This window comes from Coregonus lavaretus (assembly GCF_964263955.1).
Source record: "Coregonus lavaretus genome assembly, contig: HAP1_SCAFFOLD_244, whole genome shotgun sequence".
In the NCBI taxonomy this organism is placed as follows: domain Eukaryota; kingdom Metazoa; phylum Chordata; class Actinopteri; order Salmoniformes; family Salmonidae; genus Coregonus; species Coregonus lavaretus.
Window position 1 is genome coordinate 607446 of NW_028162610.1, and position 17611 is coordinate 625056.

The following is a 17611-nucleotide window of genomic DNA, read 5'->3' on the forward strand; positions in this document are numbered from 1 at the left end:
TGGAAAGATGGGGTTCAGCTATAGCACCGAGTGTGTGTGTGTGTGTGTGTGTGTGTGTGTGTGTGTGTGTGTGTGTGTGTGTGTGTGTGTGTGTGTGTGTGTGTGTGTGTGTGTGTGTGTGTGTGTGTGTGTGTGCAGTGCACCGGTCGGCCTGAGGGAGGTGTAACCCACTCCTCCAGCCCGTCGGACACCAGTCCATATTGGTGTTGATCTCCAGGCTCTGCTCCCTTCTGGCTGGTCTCTCCTGGTCCTCAAGTCAACTAGGAACTACACAATTATTTCACTGATTTAAAGTTTCTATTAGAGACGTCTATTGGACGTGGATACATGTCGAAGCCATATACAGATCACGGCGCACGATACAATTAACAATGACAGTTTCATGTTTTAAAGAGGCTGAGTGGTATTTGGAGGCTAAATAGTGTTATCATCATTATCACCATCAATGATCATCATTCATTCGTCAAAGTAATATACATGTTATGATACATATCCAACGTTCTTCTTTATTTTCAACCTCAAGTTGAGGTTTATGATTCAAAAGTGATATTATTCACATAGCCTACGGTACTTTCTGCGTACAATATAGCCTTGATTAAATTAAGCAATCACCTACCAACTGAACCTTTCAATAATCGACAAAATGGCAAAGCCTCTGTCCAGTCCTAAATCTGGCCTGAAACTGTAAACCTCTTTCAAAATTCTCCCTCCAGTTTCAATCACAGTCCTACTGTACTTTTGACCACAATGTCACTTCAATTGACAGCCATCCTATACATTGATGTACAGTTAGCCTACGCAGAGCTGTATACCTCAATGTCACTTCAAATGCGCTGTTTTCAGTCAAGTGTGATGTGCCATACACCTAATTAACATTCGTTTAATCTGTATTAATTATATACATAAATATAGACATTATTCAGTGTGCATAAATTAACAGTATATTTAGCATGAAAATCCAACGTAATATAAATACATTATTGTTATTATTGTTATTATGATTATTATCAGTACATATTATTTCTATTATTAAACGCTAATTATATATTATAATTACCTTATAATTATAACAATACTTATTATTCATATAATCTAATGCTTTTTATTATTATAATTATATGTGATACTATAGTAAGCTTATCATTCTACCTCAATAACACTGCTAATTCGAGCCAGCTTCCACTTTGAAATGTATATCCCACTCTGTTATAATGTCATAAACAAAACAACCAATATTCTGCTTTTAACTGGAGATTTCTCTAGTCAGATAACAGTGAAACAGTCCATGTGTACAGTCACTGAGGACACAGCTATAAGCCAGTATAGAGTGGACAAGACCCCTGGTGGGGCTGACGCGGCAATAGGCAGCAGTGATGTAGGAGGACGGAGCTAACGGCAGGGGGCAGTATCTCCCCTAGCCTAGAGAGATGAGGCAATACATATTTCTCTATACTGTACAGTACAGTCTCTAGGGAGGCCAGACCTCCGGTCAACCTGCTCTGCTCTGTTGTTGTATACTACACCAGCAGTACATTCCTCTATTCTGTTGTGAAGAATACTATACCAGCAGTACATTCCTCTGTTCTGTTGTATACTATACCAGCAGTACATTCCTCTGTTGTGTTGTATACTATACCAGCAGTACATTCCTCTGTTCTCTTCTGTTGTATACTATACCAGCAGTACATTCCTCTGTTCTGTTCTGTTGGATACTATACCAGCAGTATATTTCCTCTGTTCTGTTGTATACTATACCAGCAGTACATTCCTCTGTTCTGTTGTATACTATACCAGCAGTACATTCCTCTACTCTGTTCTGTTGTATACTATACCAGCAGTACATTCCACTGTTGTGTTGTATACTATACCAGCAGTACATTCCTCAGTTCTGTTGTATACTATACCAGCAGTACATTCCTCTGTTCTGTTGTATACTATACCAGCAGTACATTCCTCTGTTCTGTTCTGTTGTATACTATACCAGCAGTACATTCCTCTGTTCTGTTCTGTTGTATAATATACCAGCAGTACATTCCTCTGTTCTGTTCTGTTGTATACTATACCAGCAGTACATTCCTCTGTTCTGTTGTATACTATACCAGCAGTACATTCCTGTGTTCTGTTGTATACTATACCAGCAGTACATTCATCTGTTCTGTTGTATACTATACCAGCAGTACATTCCTCTGTTCTGTTGTATACTATACCAGCAGTACGTTCCTCTGTTCTGTTGTATACTATACCAGCAGTACATTCCTCTGTTCTGTTGTATACTATACCAGCAGTACATTCCTTCTGTTGTATACTATACCAGCAGTACATTCCTCTGTTCTGTTGTATACTATACCAACAGTACATTCCTCTGTTGTGTTGTATACTATACCAGCAGTACATTCCTCTGTTCTGTTGAATACTCTACCAGCAGTACATTCAACTGTTCTGTTCTGTTGTATACTATACCAGCAGTACATTCCTCTGTTCTGTTGTATACTATACCAACAGTACATTCCTCTGTTGTGTTGTATACTATGCCAGCAGTACATTCCTCAGTTCTGTTGTATACTATACCAGCAGTACATTCCTCTGTTCTGTTGAAAACTCTACCAGCAGTACATTCAACTGTTCTGTTCTGTTGTATACTATACCAGCAGTACATTCCTCTGTTCTGTTGTATACTATACCAGCAGTACATTCCTCTGTTCTGTTGTATACTATACCAGCAGTACATTCCTCTTTTCTGTTCTGTTGTATACTATACCAGCAGTACATTCCTCTGTTCTGTTGGATACTATACCAGCAGTACATTCCTCTGTTCTGTTGTATACTATACCAGCAGTACATTTATCTGTTCTGTTCTGTTGTATACTGTACCAGCAGTACATTCTTCTGTTCTGTTGTATACTATACCAGCAGTACATTCCTCTGTTCTGTTGTATACTATACAGTACATTCCTCTGTTCTGTTGTATACAATACCAGCAGCACATTCCTCTGTTCTGTTGTATACTATACCAGCAATACATTCCTCTGTTATGCTTTGTTGTATACTAAACCAGCAGTACATTCCTCTGTTCTGTTGTATACTATACAAGCAGTACATTCCTCTGTTCTGTTGTATACTATACCAGCAGTACATTCCTCTGTTGTGTTGTATACTATACCAGCAGTACATTCCTCTGTTCTGTTGTATACTATACCAGCAGTACATTCCTCTGTTCTGTTGTATACTATACCAGCAGTACATTCCTCTGTTCTGTTGTATACTATACCAGCAGTACATTCCTCTGTTCTGTTGTATACTATACCAGCAGTACATTCCTCTACTCTGTTCTGTTGTATACTATACCAGCAGTACATATTCTGTTCTGTTCTGTTGTATACTATACCAGCAGTACATTCCTCTGTTGTGTTGTATAATATACCAGCAGTACATTCCTCTGTTATGTTGTATACCATACCAGCAGTACATTCCTCTATTCTGTTGTATACTATACCAGCAGTACATTACTCTGTTCTGTTGTATACTATACCATCAGTACATTCCTCTGTTCTGTTGTATACTATACCAGCAGTACATTCCTCTGTTCTGTTGTATACTATACCAGCAGTACATTCCTCTGTTCTGTTGTATACTATACCAGCAGTACATTCCTCTGTTCTGTTGTATACTATACCAGCAGTACATTCCTCTGTTCTGTTGTATACTATACCAGCAGTACATTCCTCTGTTCTGTTGTATACTATACCAGCAGTACATTCCTCTACTCTGTTCTGTTGTATACTATACCAGCAGTACATTCCTCTGTTCTGTTCTGTTGTATAATATACCAGCAGTACATTCCTCTACTCTGTTCTGTTGTATAATATACCAGCAGTACATTCCTCTGTTATGTTGTATACCATACCAGCAGTACATTCCTCTATTCTGTTGTATACTATACCAGCAGTACATAACTCTGCTCTGTTGTATACTATACCAGCAGTACATTCCTCTGTTCTGTTTTATACTATACCAGCAGTACATTCCTCTGTTCTCTTGTATACTATACCAGCAATACATTCCTCTGTTATGCTTTGTTGTATACTATACCAGCAGTACATTCCTCTGTTCTGTTGTATACTATACCAGCAGTACATTCCTCTGTTCTGTTGTATACTATACCAGCAGTACATTCCTCTGTTGTGTTGTATACTATACCAGCAGTACATTCCTCTGTTCTGTTGTATACTATACCAGCAGTACATTCCTCTGTTCTGTTGTATACTATACCAGCAGTACATTCCTCTGTTCTGTTGTATACTATACCAGCAGTACATTCCTCTGTTCTGTTGTATACTATACCAGCAGTACATTCCTCTACTCTGTTCTGTTGTATACTATACCAGCAGTACATTCCTCTGTTCTGTTCTGTTGTATACTATACCAGCAGTACATTCCTCTGTTGTGTTGTATAATATACCAGCAGTACATTCCTCTGTTATGTTGTATACCATACCAGCAGTACATTCCTCTATTCTGTTGTATACTATACCAGCAGTACATAACTCTGCTCTGTTGTATACTATACCAGCAGTACATTCCTCTGTTCTGTTGTATACTATACCAGCAGTACATTCCTCTGTTCTGTTGTATACTATACCAGCAGTACATTCCTCTGTTATGTTGTATACTATACCAGCAGTACATTCCTCTGTTCTGTTGTATACTATACCAGCAGTACATTCCTCTGTTCTGTTGTATACTATACCAGCAGTACATTCCTCTACTCTGTTCTGTTGTATACTATACCAGCAGTACATTCCTCTGTTCTGTTCTGTTGTATACTATAGCAGCAGTACATTCCTCTGTTGTGTTGTATAATATACCAGCAGTACATTCCTCTGTGATGTTGTATACCATACCAGCAGTACATTCCTCTATTCTGTTGTATACTATACCAGCAGTACATTACTCTGTTCTGTTGTATACTATACCAGCAGTACATTCCTCTGTTCTGTTGTATACTATACAAGCAGTACATTCCTCTGTTCTGTTGTATACTATACCAGCAGTACATTCCTCTGTTCTGTTGTATACTATGCCAGCAGTACATTCATCTGTTCTGTTGTATACTATACCAGCAGTACATTCCTCTACTCTGTTCTGTTGTATACTATACCAGCAGTACATTCCTCTACTCTGTTCTGTTGTATACTATACCAGCAGTACATTCCTCTGTTTTGTTTTGTTGTATACTATACCAGCAGTACATTCCTCTGTTCTGTTGTATACTATACCAGCAGTACATTCCTCTGTTCTGTTGTATACTATACCAGCAGTACATTCCTCTGTTCTGTTGTATACAATACCAGCAGTACATTCCTCTGTTCTGTTGTATACTATACCAGCAGTACATTTCTATGTTCTTTTGTTTTGTATAATATACCAGCAGTACATTCCTCTACTCTGTTCTGTTTTATACTATACCAGCAGTACATTCCTCTGTTCTCTTGTATACTATACCAGCAATACATTCCTCTGTTATGCTTTGTTGTATACTATACCAGCAGTACATTCCTCTGTTCTGTTGTAAACTATACCAGCAGTACATTCCTCTGTTCTGTTGTATACTATACCAGCAGTACATTCCTCTGTTGTGTTGTATACTATACCAGCAGTACATTCCTCTGTTCTGTTGTATACTATACCAGCAGTACATTCCTCTGTTCTGTTGTATACTATACCAGCAGTACATTCCTCTGTTCTGTTGTATACAATACCAGCAGTACATTCCTCTGTTCTGTTGTATACTATACCAGCAGTACATTTCTATGTTCTTTTGTTTTGTATAATATACCAGCAGTACATTCCTCTACTCTGTTCTGTTTTATACTATACCAGCAGTACATTCCTCTGTTCTCTTGTATACTATACCAGCAATACATTCCTCTGTTATGCTTTGTTGTATACTATACCAGCAGTACATTCCTCTGTTCTGTTGTATACTATACCAGCAGTTCATTCCTCTGTTCTGTTGTATACTATACCAGCAGTACATTCCTCTGTTGTGTTGTATACTATACCAGCAGTACATTCCTCTGTTCTGTTGTATACTATACCAGCAGTACATTCCTCTGTTCTGTTGTATACTATACCAGCAGTACATTCCTCTGTTCTGTTGTATACTATACCAGCAGTACATTCCTCTGTTCTGTTGTATACTATACCAGCAGTACATTCCTCTACTCTGTTCTGTTGTATACTATACCAGCAGTACATTCCTCTGTTCTGTTCTGTTGTATACTATACCAGCAGTACATTCCTCTGTTGTGTTGTATAATATACCAGCAGTACATTCCTCTGTTATGTTGTATACCATACCAGCAGTACATTCCTCTATTCTGTTGTATACTATACCAGCAGTACATTACTCTACTCTGTTCTGTTGTATACTATACCAGCAGTACATATTCTGTTCTGTTCTGTTGTATACTATACCAGCAGTACATTCCTCTGTTGTGTTGTATAATATACCAGCAGTACATTCCTCTGTTATGTTGTATACCATACCAGCAGTACATTCCTCTATTCTGTTGTATACTATACCAGCAGTACATTACTCTGTTCTGTTGTATACTATACCATCAGTACATTCCTCTGTTCTGTTGTATACTATACCAGCAGTACATTCCTCTGTTCTGTTGTATACTATACCAGCAGTACATTCCTCTGTTCTGTTGTATACTATACCAGCAGTACATTCCTCTGTTCTGTTGTATACTATACCAGCAGTACATTCCTCTGTTCTGTTGTATACTATACCAGCAGTACATTCCTCTGTTCTGTTGTATACTATACCAGCAGTACATTCCTCTACTCTGTTCTGTTGTATACTATACCAGCAGTACATTCCTCTGTTCTGTTCTGTTGTATACTATACCAGCAGTACATTCCTCTGTTGTGTTGTATAATATACCAGCAGTACATTCCTCTGTTATGTTGTATACCATACCAGCAGTACATTCCTCTATTCTGTTGTATACTATACCAGCAGTACATTACTCTGTTCTGTTGTATACTATACCAGCAGTACATTCCTCTGTTCTGTTGTATACTATACAAGCAGTACATTCCTCTGTTCTGTTGTATACTATACCAGCAGTACATTCCTCTGTTCTGTTGTATACTATGCCAGCAGTACATTCATCTGTTCTGTTGTATACTATACCAGCAGTACATTCATCTACTCTGTTCCGTTGTATACTATACCAGCAGTACATTCCTCTACTCTGTTCTGTTGTATACTATACCAGCAGTACATTCCTCTGTTTTGTTTTGTTGTATACTATACCAGCAGTACATTCCTCTGTTCTGTTGTATACTATACCAGCAGTACATTCCTCTGTTCTGTTGTATACTATACCAGCAGTACATTCCTCTGTTCTGTTGTATACAATACCAGCAGTACATTCCTCTGTTCTGTTGTATACTATACCAGCAGTACATTTCTATGTTCTTTTGTTTTGTATAATATACCAGCAGTACATTCCTCTACTCTGTTCTGTTTTATACTATACCAGCAGTACATTCCTCTGTTCTCTTGTATACTATACCAGCAATACATTCCTCTGTTATGCTTTGTTGTATACTATACCAGCAGTACATTCCTCTGTTCTGTTGTATACTATACCAGCAGTACATTCCTCTGTTCTGTTGTATACTATACCAGCAGTACATTCCTCTGTTGTGTTGTATACTATACCAGCAGTACATTCCTCTGTTCTGTTGTATACTATACCAGCAGTACATTCCTCTGTTCTGTTGTATACTATACCAGCAGTACATTCCTCTGTTCTGTTGTATACTATACCAGCAGTACATTCCTCTGTTCTGTTGTATACTATACCAGCAGTACATTCCTCTACTCTGTTCTGTTGTATACTATACCAGCAGTACATTCCTCTGTTCTGTTCTGTTGTATACTATACCAGCAGTACATTCCTCTGTTGTGTTGTATAATATACCAGCAGTACATTCCTCTGTTATGTTGTATACCATACCAGCAGTACATTCCTCTATTCTGTTGTATACTATACCAGCAGTACATAACTCTGCTCTGTTGTATACTATACCAGCAGTACATTCCTCTGTTCTGTTGTATACTATACCAGCAGTACATTCCTCTGTTCTGTTGTATACTATACCAGCAGTACATGCCTCTGTTATGTTGTATACTATACCAGCAGTACATTCCTCTGTTCTGTTGTATACTATACCAGCAGTACATTCCTCTGTTCTGTTGTATACTATACCAGCAGTACATTCCTCTACTCTGTTCTGTTGTATACTATACCAGCAGTACATTCCTCTGTTCTGTTCTGTTGTATACTATAGCAGCAGTACATTCCTCTGTTGTGTTGTATAATATACCAGCAGTACATTCCTCTGTTATGTTGTATACCATACCAGCAGTACATTCCTCTATTCTGTTGTATACTATACCAGCAGTACATTACTCTGTTCTGTTGTATACTATACCAGCAGTACATTCCTCTGTTCTGTTGTATACTATACAAGCAGTACATTCCTCTGTTCTGTTGTATACTATACCAGCAGTACATTCCTCTGTTCTGTTGTATACTATGCCAGCAGTACATTCATCTGTTCTGTTGTATACTATACCAGCAGTACATTCCTCTACTCTGTTCTGTTGTATACTATACCAGCAGTACATTCCTCTACTCTGTTCTGTTGTATACTATACCAGCAGTACATTCCTCTGTTTTGTTTTGTTGTATACTATACCAGCAGTACATTCCTCTGTTCTGTTGTATACTATACCAGCAGTACATTCCTCTGTTCTGTTGTATACTATACCAGCAGTACATTCCTCTGTTCTGTTGTATACAATACCAGCAGTACATTCCTCTGTTCTGTTGTATACTATACCAGCAGTACATTTCTATGTTCTTTTGTTTTGTATAATATACCAGCAGTACATTCCTCTACTCTGTTCTGTTTTATACTATACCAGCAGTACATTCCTCTGTTCTCTTGTATACTATACCAGCAATACATTCCTCTGTTATGCTTTGTTGTATACTATACCAGCAGTACATTCCTCTGTTCTGTTGTATACTATACCAGCAGTTCATTCCTCTGTTCTGTTGTATACTATACCAGCAGTACATTCCTCTGTTGTGTTGTATACTATACCAGCAGTACATTCCTCTGTTCTGTTGTATACTATACCAGCAGTACATTCCTCTGTTCTGTTGTATACTATACCAGCAGTACATTCCTCTGTTCTGTTGTATACTATACCAGCAGTACATTCCTCTGTTCTGTTGTATACTATACCAGCAGTACATTCCTCTACTCTGTTCTGTTGTATACTATACCAGCAGTACATTCCTCTGTTCTGTTCTGTTGTATACTATACCAGCAGTACATTCCTCTGTTGTGTTGTATAATATACCAGCAGTACATTCCTCTGTTATGTTGTATACCATACCAGCAGTACATTCCTCTATTCTGTTGTATACTATACCAGCAGTACATTACTCTACTCTGTTCTGTTGTATACTATACCAGCAGTACATTCCTCTACTCTGTTCTGTTGTATACTATACCAGCAGTACATTCCTCTGTTTTGTTTTGTTGTATACTATACCAGCAGTACATTCCTCTGTTCTGTTGTATACTATACCAGCAGTACATTCCTCTGTTCTGTTGTATACTATACCAGCAGTACATTCCTCTGTTCTGTTGTATACAATACCAGCAGTACATTCCTCTGTTCTGTTGTATACTATACCAGCAGTACATTTCTATGTTCTTTTGTTTTGTATAATATACCAGCAGTACATTCCTCTACTCTGTTCTGTTTTATACTATACCAGCAGTACATTCCTCTGTTCTCTTGTATACTATACCAGCAATACATTCCTCTGTTATGCTTTGTTGTATACTATACCAGCAGTACATTCCTCTGTTCTGTTGTATACTATACCAGCAGTACATTCCTCTGTTCTGTTGTATACTATACCAGCAGTACATTCCTCTATTGTGTTGTATACTATACCAGCAGTACATTCCTCTGTTCTGTTGTATACTATACCAGCAGTACATTCCTCTGTTCTGTTGTATACTATACCAGCAGTACATTCCTCTGTTCTGTTGTATACTATACCAGCAGTACATTCCTCTGTTCTGTTGTATACTATACCAGCAGTACATTCCTCTACTCTGTTCTGTTGTATACTATACCAGCAGTACATTCCTCTGTTCTGTTCTGTTGTATACTATACCAGCAGTACATTCCTCTGTTGTGTTGTATAATATACCAGCAGTACATTCCTCTGTTATGTTGTATACCATACCAGCAGTACATTCCTCTATTCTGTTGTATACTATACCAGCAGTACATTACTCTGTTCTGTTGTATACTATACCAGCAGTACATTCCTCTGTTCTGTTGTATACTATACAAGCAGTACATTCCTCTGTTCTGTTGTATACTATAGCAGCAGTACATTCCTCTGTTCTGTTGTATACTATACCAGCAGAACATTCATCTGTTCTGTTGTATACTATACCAGCAGTACATTCCTCTACTCTGTTCTGTTGTATACTATACCAGCAGTACATTCCTCTGTTCTGTTGTATACTATACCAGCAGTACATTCCTCTGTTGTGTTGTATACTATACCAGCAGTACATTCCTCTGTTCTGTTGTATACTATACCAGCAGTACATTCCTCTGTTCTGTTGTATACTATACCAGCAGTACATTCCTTCTGTTGTATACTATACCAGCAGTACATTCCTCTGTTCTGTTGTATACTATACCAGCAGTACATGCCTCTGTTGTCTTGTATACTATACCAGCAGTACATTCCTCAGTTCTGTTGTATACTATACCAGCAGTACATTCCTTCTGTTGTATACTATACCAGCAGTACATTCCTCTGTTCTGTTGTATACTATACCAGCAGTACATTCCTCTGTTCTGTTCTGTTGTATACTATACCAGCAGTACATTCCTCTGTTCTGTTCTGTTGTATACTATACCCGCAGTACATTCCTCTGTTCTGTTGTACAAATTACCAGCAGTACATTCCTCTGTTCTGTTGTATACTATACCAGCAGTACATTCCTCTGTTGTGTTGTATACTATACCAGCAGTACATTCCTCTGTTCTGTTGTATACTATACCAGCTGTACATTCCTCTGTTGTGTTCTGTTGTATACTATACCAGCAGTACATTCCTCTGTTCTGTTCTGTTGTATAATATACCAGCAGTACATTCCTCTGTTCTGTTCTGTTGTATACTATACCAGCAGTACATTCCTCTGCTCTGTTGTATACTATACCAGCAGTACATTCCTGTGTTCTGTTGTATACTATACCAGCAGTACATTCATCTGTTCTGTTGTATACTATACCAGCAGTACATTACTCTGTTCTGTTGTATACTATACCAGCAGTACATTCCTCTGTTCTGTTGTATACTATACAAGCAGTACATTCCTCTGTTCTGTTGTATACTATACCAGCAGTACATTCCTCTGTTCTGTTGTATAATATGCCAGCAGTACATTCATCTGTTCTGTTGTATACTATACCAGCAGTACATTCCTCTACTCTGTTCTGTTGTATACTATACCAGCAGTACATTCCTCTACTCTGTTCTGTTGTATACTATACCAGCAGTACATCCCTCTGTTTTGTTTTGTTGTATACTATACCAGCAGTACATTCCTCTGTTCTGTTGTATACTATACCAGCAGTACATTCCTCTGTTCTGTTGTATACTATACCAGCAGTACATTCCTCTGTTCTGTTGTATACAATACCAGCAGTACATTCCTCTGTTCTGTTGTATACTATACCAGCAGTACATTTCTATGTTCTTTTGTTTTGTATAATATACCAGCAGTACATTCCTCTACTGTGTTCTGTTGTATACTATACCAGCAATACATTCCTCTGTTATGCTTTGTTGTATACTATACCAGCAGTACATTCCTCTGTTCTGTTGTATACTATACCAGCAGTACATTCCTCTGTTCTGTTGTATACTATACCAGCAGTACATTCCTCTGTTCTGTTGTATACTATACCAGCATTACATTCCTCTGTTGTGTTGTATACTATACCAGCAGTACATTCCTCTGTTCTGTTGTATACTATACTAGCAGTACATTCCTCTGTTCTGTTGTATACTATACCAGCAGTACATTCCTCTGTTCTGTTGTATACTATACCAGCAGTACATTCCTCTACTCTGTTCTGTTGTATACTATACCAGCAGTACATTCCTCTGTTGTGTTGTATAATATACCAGCAGTACATTCCTCTGTTATGTTGTATATCATACCAGCAGTACATTCCTCTATTCTGTTGTATACTATACCAGCAGTACATTACTCTGTTCTGTTGTATACTATACCAGCAGTACATTCCTCTGTTGTGTTGTATACTATACCAGCAGTACATTCCTCTGTTCTGTTGTATACTATACCAGCAGTACATTCCTCTACTCTGTTCTGTTGTATACTATACCAGCAGTACATTCCTCTGTTCTGTTATGTTGTATACTATACCAGCAGTACATTCCTCTGTTGTGTTGTATAATATACCAGCAGTACATTCCTCTGTTATGTTGTATACCATACCAGCAGTACATTCCTCTATTCTGTTGTATACTATACCAGCAGTACATTACTCTGTTCTGTTGTATACTATACCAGCAGTACATTCCTCTGTTCTGTTGTATACTATACAAGCAGTACATTCCTCTGTTCTGTTGTATACTATAGCAGCAGTACATTCCTCTGTTCTGTTGTATACTATACCAGCAGTACATTCATCTGTTCTGTTGTATACTATACCAGCAGTACATTTCTCTACTCTGTTCTGTTGTATACTATACCAGCAGTACATTCCTCTGTTCTGTTGTATACTATACCAGCAGTACATTCCTCTGTTGTGTTGTATACTATACCAGCAGTACATTCCTCTGTTCTGTTGTATACTATACCAGCAGTACATTCCTCTGTTCTGTTGTGTACTATACCAGCAGTACATTCCTTCTGTTGTATACTATACCAGCAGTACATTCCTCTGTTCTGTTGTATACTATACCAGCAGTACATTCCTCTGTTGTCTTGTATACTATACCAGCAGTACATTCCTCAGTTCTGTTGTATACTATACCAGCAGTACATTCCTTCTGTTGTATACTATACCAGCAGTACATTCCTCTGTTCCGTTGTATACTATACCAGCAGTACATTCCTCTGTTCTGTTCTGTTGTATACTATACCAGCAGTACATTCCTCTGTTCTGTTCTGTTGTATACTATACCCGCAGTACATTCCTCTGTTCTGTTGTACAAATTACCAGCAGTACATTCCTCTGTTCTGTTGTATACTATACCAGCAGTACATTCCTCTGTTGTGTTGTATACTACACCAGCAGTACATTCCTCTGTTCTGTTGTATACTATACCAGCTGTACATTCCTCTGTTGTGTTCTGTTGTATACTATACCAGCAGTACATTCCTCTGTTCTGTTCTGTTGTATAATATACCAGCAGTACATTCCTCTGTTCTGGTCTGTTGTATACTATACCAGCAGTACATTCCTCTGCTCTGTTGTATACTATACCAGCAGTACATTCCTTCTGTTGTATACTATACCAGCAGTACATTCCTCTGTTCTGTTGTATACTATACCAGCAGTACATTCCTCTGTTCTGTTCTGTTGTATACTATACCAGCAGTACATTCCTCTGTTCTGTTCTGTTGTATACTATACCCGCAGTACATTCCTCTGTTCTGTTGTACAAATTACCAGCAGTACATTCCTCTGTTCTGTTGTATACTATACCAGCAGTACATTCCTCTGTTGTGTTGTATACTATACCAGCAGTACATTCCTCTGTTCTGTTGTATACTATACCAGCTGTACATTCCTCTGTTGTGTTCTGTTGTATACTATACCAGCAGTACATTCCTCTGTTCTGTTCTGTTGTATAATATACCAGCAGTACATTCCTCTGTTCTGTTCTGTTGTATACTATACCAGCAGTACATTCCTGTGTTCTGTTGTATACTATACCAGCAGTACATTCATCTGTTCTGTTGTATACTATACCAGCAGTACATTACTCTGTTCTGTTGTATACTATACCAGCAGTACATTCCTCTGTTCTGTTGTATACTATACAAGCAGTACATTCCTCTGTTCTGTTGTATACTATACCAGCAGTACATTCCTCTGTTCTGTTGTATAATATGCCAGCAGTACATTCATCTGTTCTGTTGTATACTATACCAGCAGTACATTCCTCTACTCTGTTCTGTTGTATACTATACCAGCAGTACATTCCTCTACTCTGTTCTGTTGTATACTATACCAGCAGTACATCCCTCTGTTTTGTTTTGTTGTATACTATACCAGCAGTACATTCCTCTGTTCTGTTGTATACTATACCAGCAGTACATTCCTCTGTTCTGTTGTATACTATACCAGCAGTACATTCCTCTGTTCTGTTGTATACAATACCAGCAGTACATTCCTCTGTTCTGTTGTATACTATACCAGCAGTACATTTCTATGTTCTTTTGTTTTGTATAATATACCAGCAGTACATTCCTCTACTGTGTTCTGTTGTATACTATACCAGCAATACATTCCTCTGTTATGCTTTGTTGTATACTATACCAGCAGTACATTCCTCTGTTCTGTTGTATACTATACCAGCAGTACATTCCTCTGTTCTGTTGTATACTATACCAGCAGTACATTCCTCTGTTCTGTTGTATACTATACCAGCATTACATTCCTCTGTTGTGTTGTATACTATACCAGCAGTACATTCCTCTGTTCTGTTGTATACTATACTAGCAGTACATTCCTCTGTTCTGTTGTATACTATACCAGCAGTACATTCCTCTGTTCTGTTGTATACTATACCAGCAGTACATTCCTCTACTCTGTTCTGTTGTATACTATACCAGCAGTACATTCCTCTGTTGTGTTGTATAATATACCAGCAGTACATTCCTCTGTTATGTTGTATATCATACCAGCAGTACATTCCTCTATTCTGTTGTATACTATACCAGCAGTACATTACTCTGTTCTGTTGTATACTATACCAGCAGTACATTCCTCTGTTGTGTTGTATACTATACCAGCAGTACATTCCTCTGTTCTGTTGTATACTATACCAGCAGTACATTCCTCTACTCTGTTCTGTTGTATACTATACCAGCAGTACATTCCTCTGTTCTGTTATGTTGTATACTATACCAGCAGTACATTCCTCTGTTGTGTTGTATAATATACCAGCAGTACATTCCTCTGTTATGTTGTATACCATACCAGCAGTACATTCCTCTATTCTGTTGTATACTATACCAGCAGTACATTACTCTGTTCTGTTGTATACTATACCAGCAGTACATTCCTCTGTTCTGTTGTATACTATACAAGCAGTACATTCCTCTGTTCTGTTGTATACTATAGCAGCAGTACATTCCTCTGTTCTGTTGTATACTATACCAGCAGTACATTCATCTGTTCTGTTGTATACTATACCAGCAGTACATTCCTCTACTCTGTTCTGTTGTATACTATACCAGCAGTACATTCCTCTGTTCTGTTGTATACTATACCAGCAGTACATTCCTCTGTTGTGTTGTATACTATACCAGCAGTACATTCCTCTGTTCTGTTGTATACTATACCAGCAGTACATTCCTCTGTTCTGTTGTGTACTATACCAGCAGTACATTCCTTCTGTTGTATACTATACCAGCAGTACATTCCTCTGTTCTGTTGTATACTATACCAGCAGTACATTCCTCTGTTGTCTTGTATACTATACCAGCAGTACATTCCTCAGTTCTGTTGTATACTATACCAGCAGTACATTCCTTCTGTTGTATACTATACCAGCAGTACATTCCTCTGTTCCGTTGTATACTATACCAGCAGTACATTCCTCTGTTCTGTTCTGTTGTATACTATACCAGCAGTACATTCCTCTGTTCTGTTCTGTTGTATACTATACCCGCAGTACATTCCTCTGTTCTGTTGTACAAATTACCAGCAGTACATTCCTCTGTTCTGTTGTATACTATACCAGCAGTACATTCCTCTGTTGTGTTGTATACTACACCAGCAGTACATTCCTCTGTTCTGTTGTATACTATACCAGCTGTACATTCCTCTGTTGTGTTCTGTTGTATACTATACCAGCAGTACATTCCTCTGTTCTGTTCTGTTGTATAATATACCAGCAGTACATTCCTCTGTTCTGGTCTGTTGTATACTATACCAGCAGTACATTCCTCTGCTCTGTTGTATACTATACCAGCAGTACATTCCTGTGTTCTGTTGTATACTATACCAGCAGTACATTCATCTGTTCTGTTGTATACTATACCAGCAGTACATTACTCTGTTATGTTGTATAATATGCCAGCAGTACATTCATCTGTTCTGTTGTATACTATACCAGCAGTACATTCCTCTACTCTGTTCTGTTGTATACTATACCAGCAGTACATTCCTCTACTCTGTTCTGTTGTATACTATACCAGCAGTACATCCCTCTGTTTTGTTTTGTTGTATACTATACCAGCAGTACATTCCTCTGTTCTGTTGTATACTATACCAGCAGTACATTCCTCTGTTCTGTTGTATACTATACCAGCAGTACATTCCTCTGTTCTGTTGTATACAATACCAGCAGTACATTCCTCTGTTCTGTTGTATACTATACCAGCAGTACATTTCTATGTTCTTTTGTTTTGTATAATATACCAGCAGTACATTCCTCTACTATGTTCTGTTGTATACTATACCAGCAATACATTCCTCTGTTATGCTTTGTTGTATACTATACCAGCAGTACATTCCTCTGTTCTGTTGTATACTATACCAGCAGTACATTCCTCTGTTCTGTTGTATACTATACCAGCATTACATTCCTCTGTTGTGTTGTATACTATACCAGCAGTACATTCCTCTGTTCTGTTGTATACTATACCAGCAGTACATTCCTCTGTTCTGTTGTATACTATACCAGCAGTACATTCCTCTGTTCTGTTGTATACTATACCAGCAGTACATTCCTCTGTTCTGTTGTATACTATACCAGCAGTACATTCCTCTACTCTGTTCTGTTGTATACTATACCAGCAGTACATTCCTCTGTTGTGTTGTATAATATACCAGCAGTACATTCCTCTGTTATGTTGTATATCATACCAGCAGTACATTCCTCTATTCTGTTGTATACTATACCAGCAGTACATTACTCTGTTCTGTTGTATACTATACCAGCAGTACATTCCTCTGTTGTGTTGTATAATATACCAGCAGTACATTCCTCTGTTATGTTGTATATCATACCAGCAGTACATTCCTCTATTCTGTTGTATACTATACCAGCAGTACATTACTCTGTTCTGTTGTATACTATACCAGCAGTACATTCCTCTGTTCTGTTGTATACTATACAAGCAGTACATTCCTCTACTCTGTTCTGTTATATACTATACCAGCAGCACATTCCTCTGTTTTGTTTTGTTGTATACTATACCAGCAGTA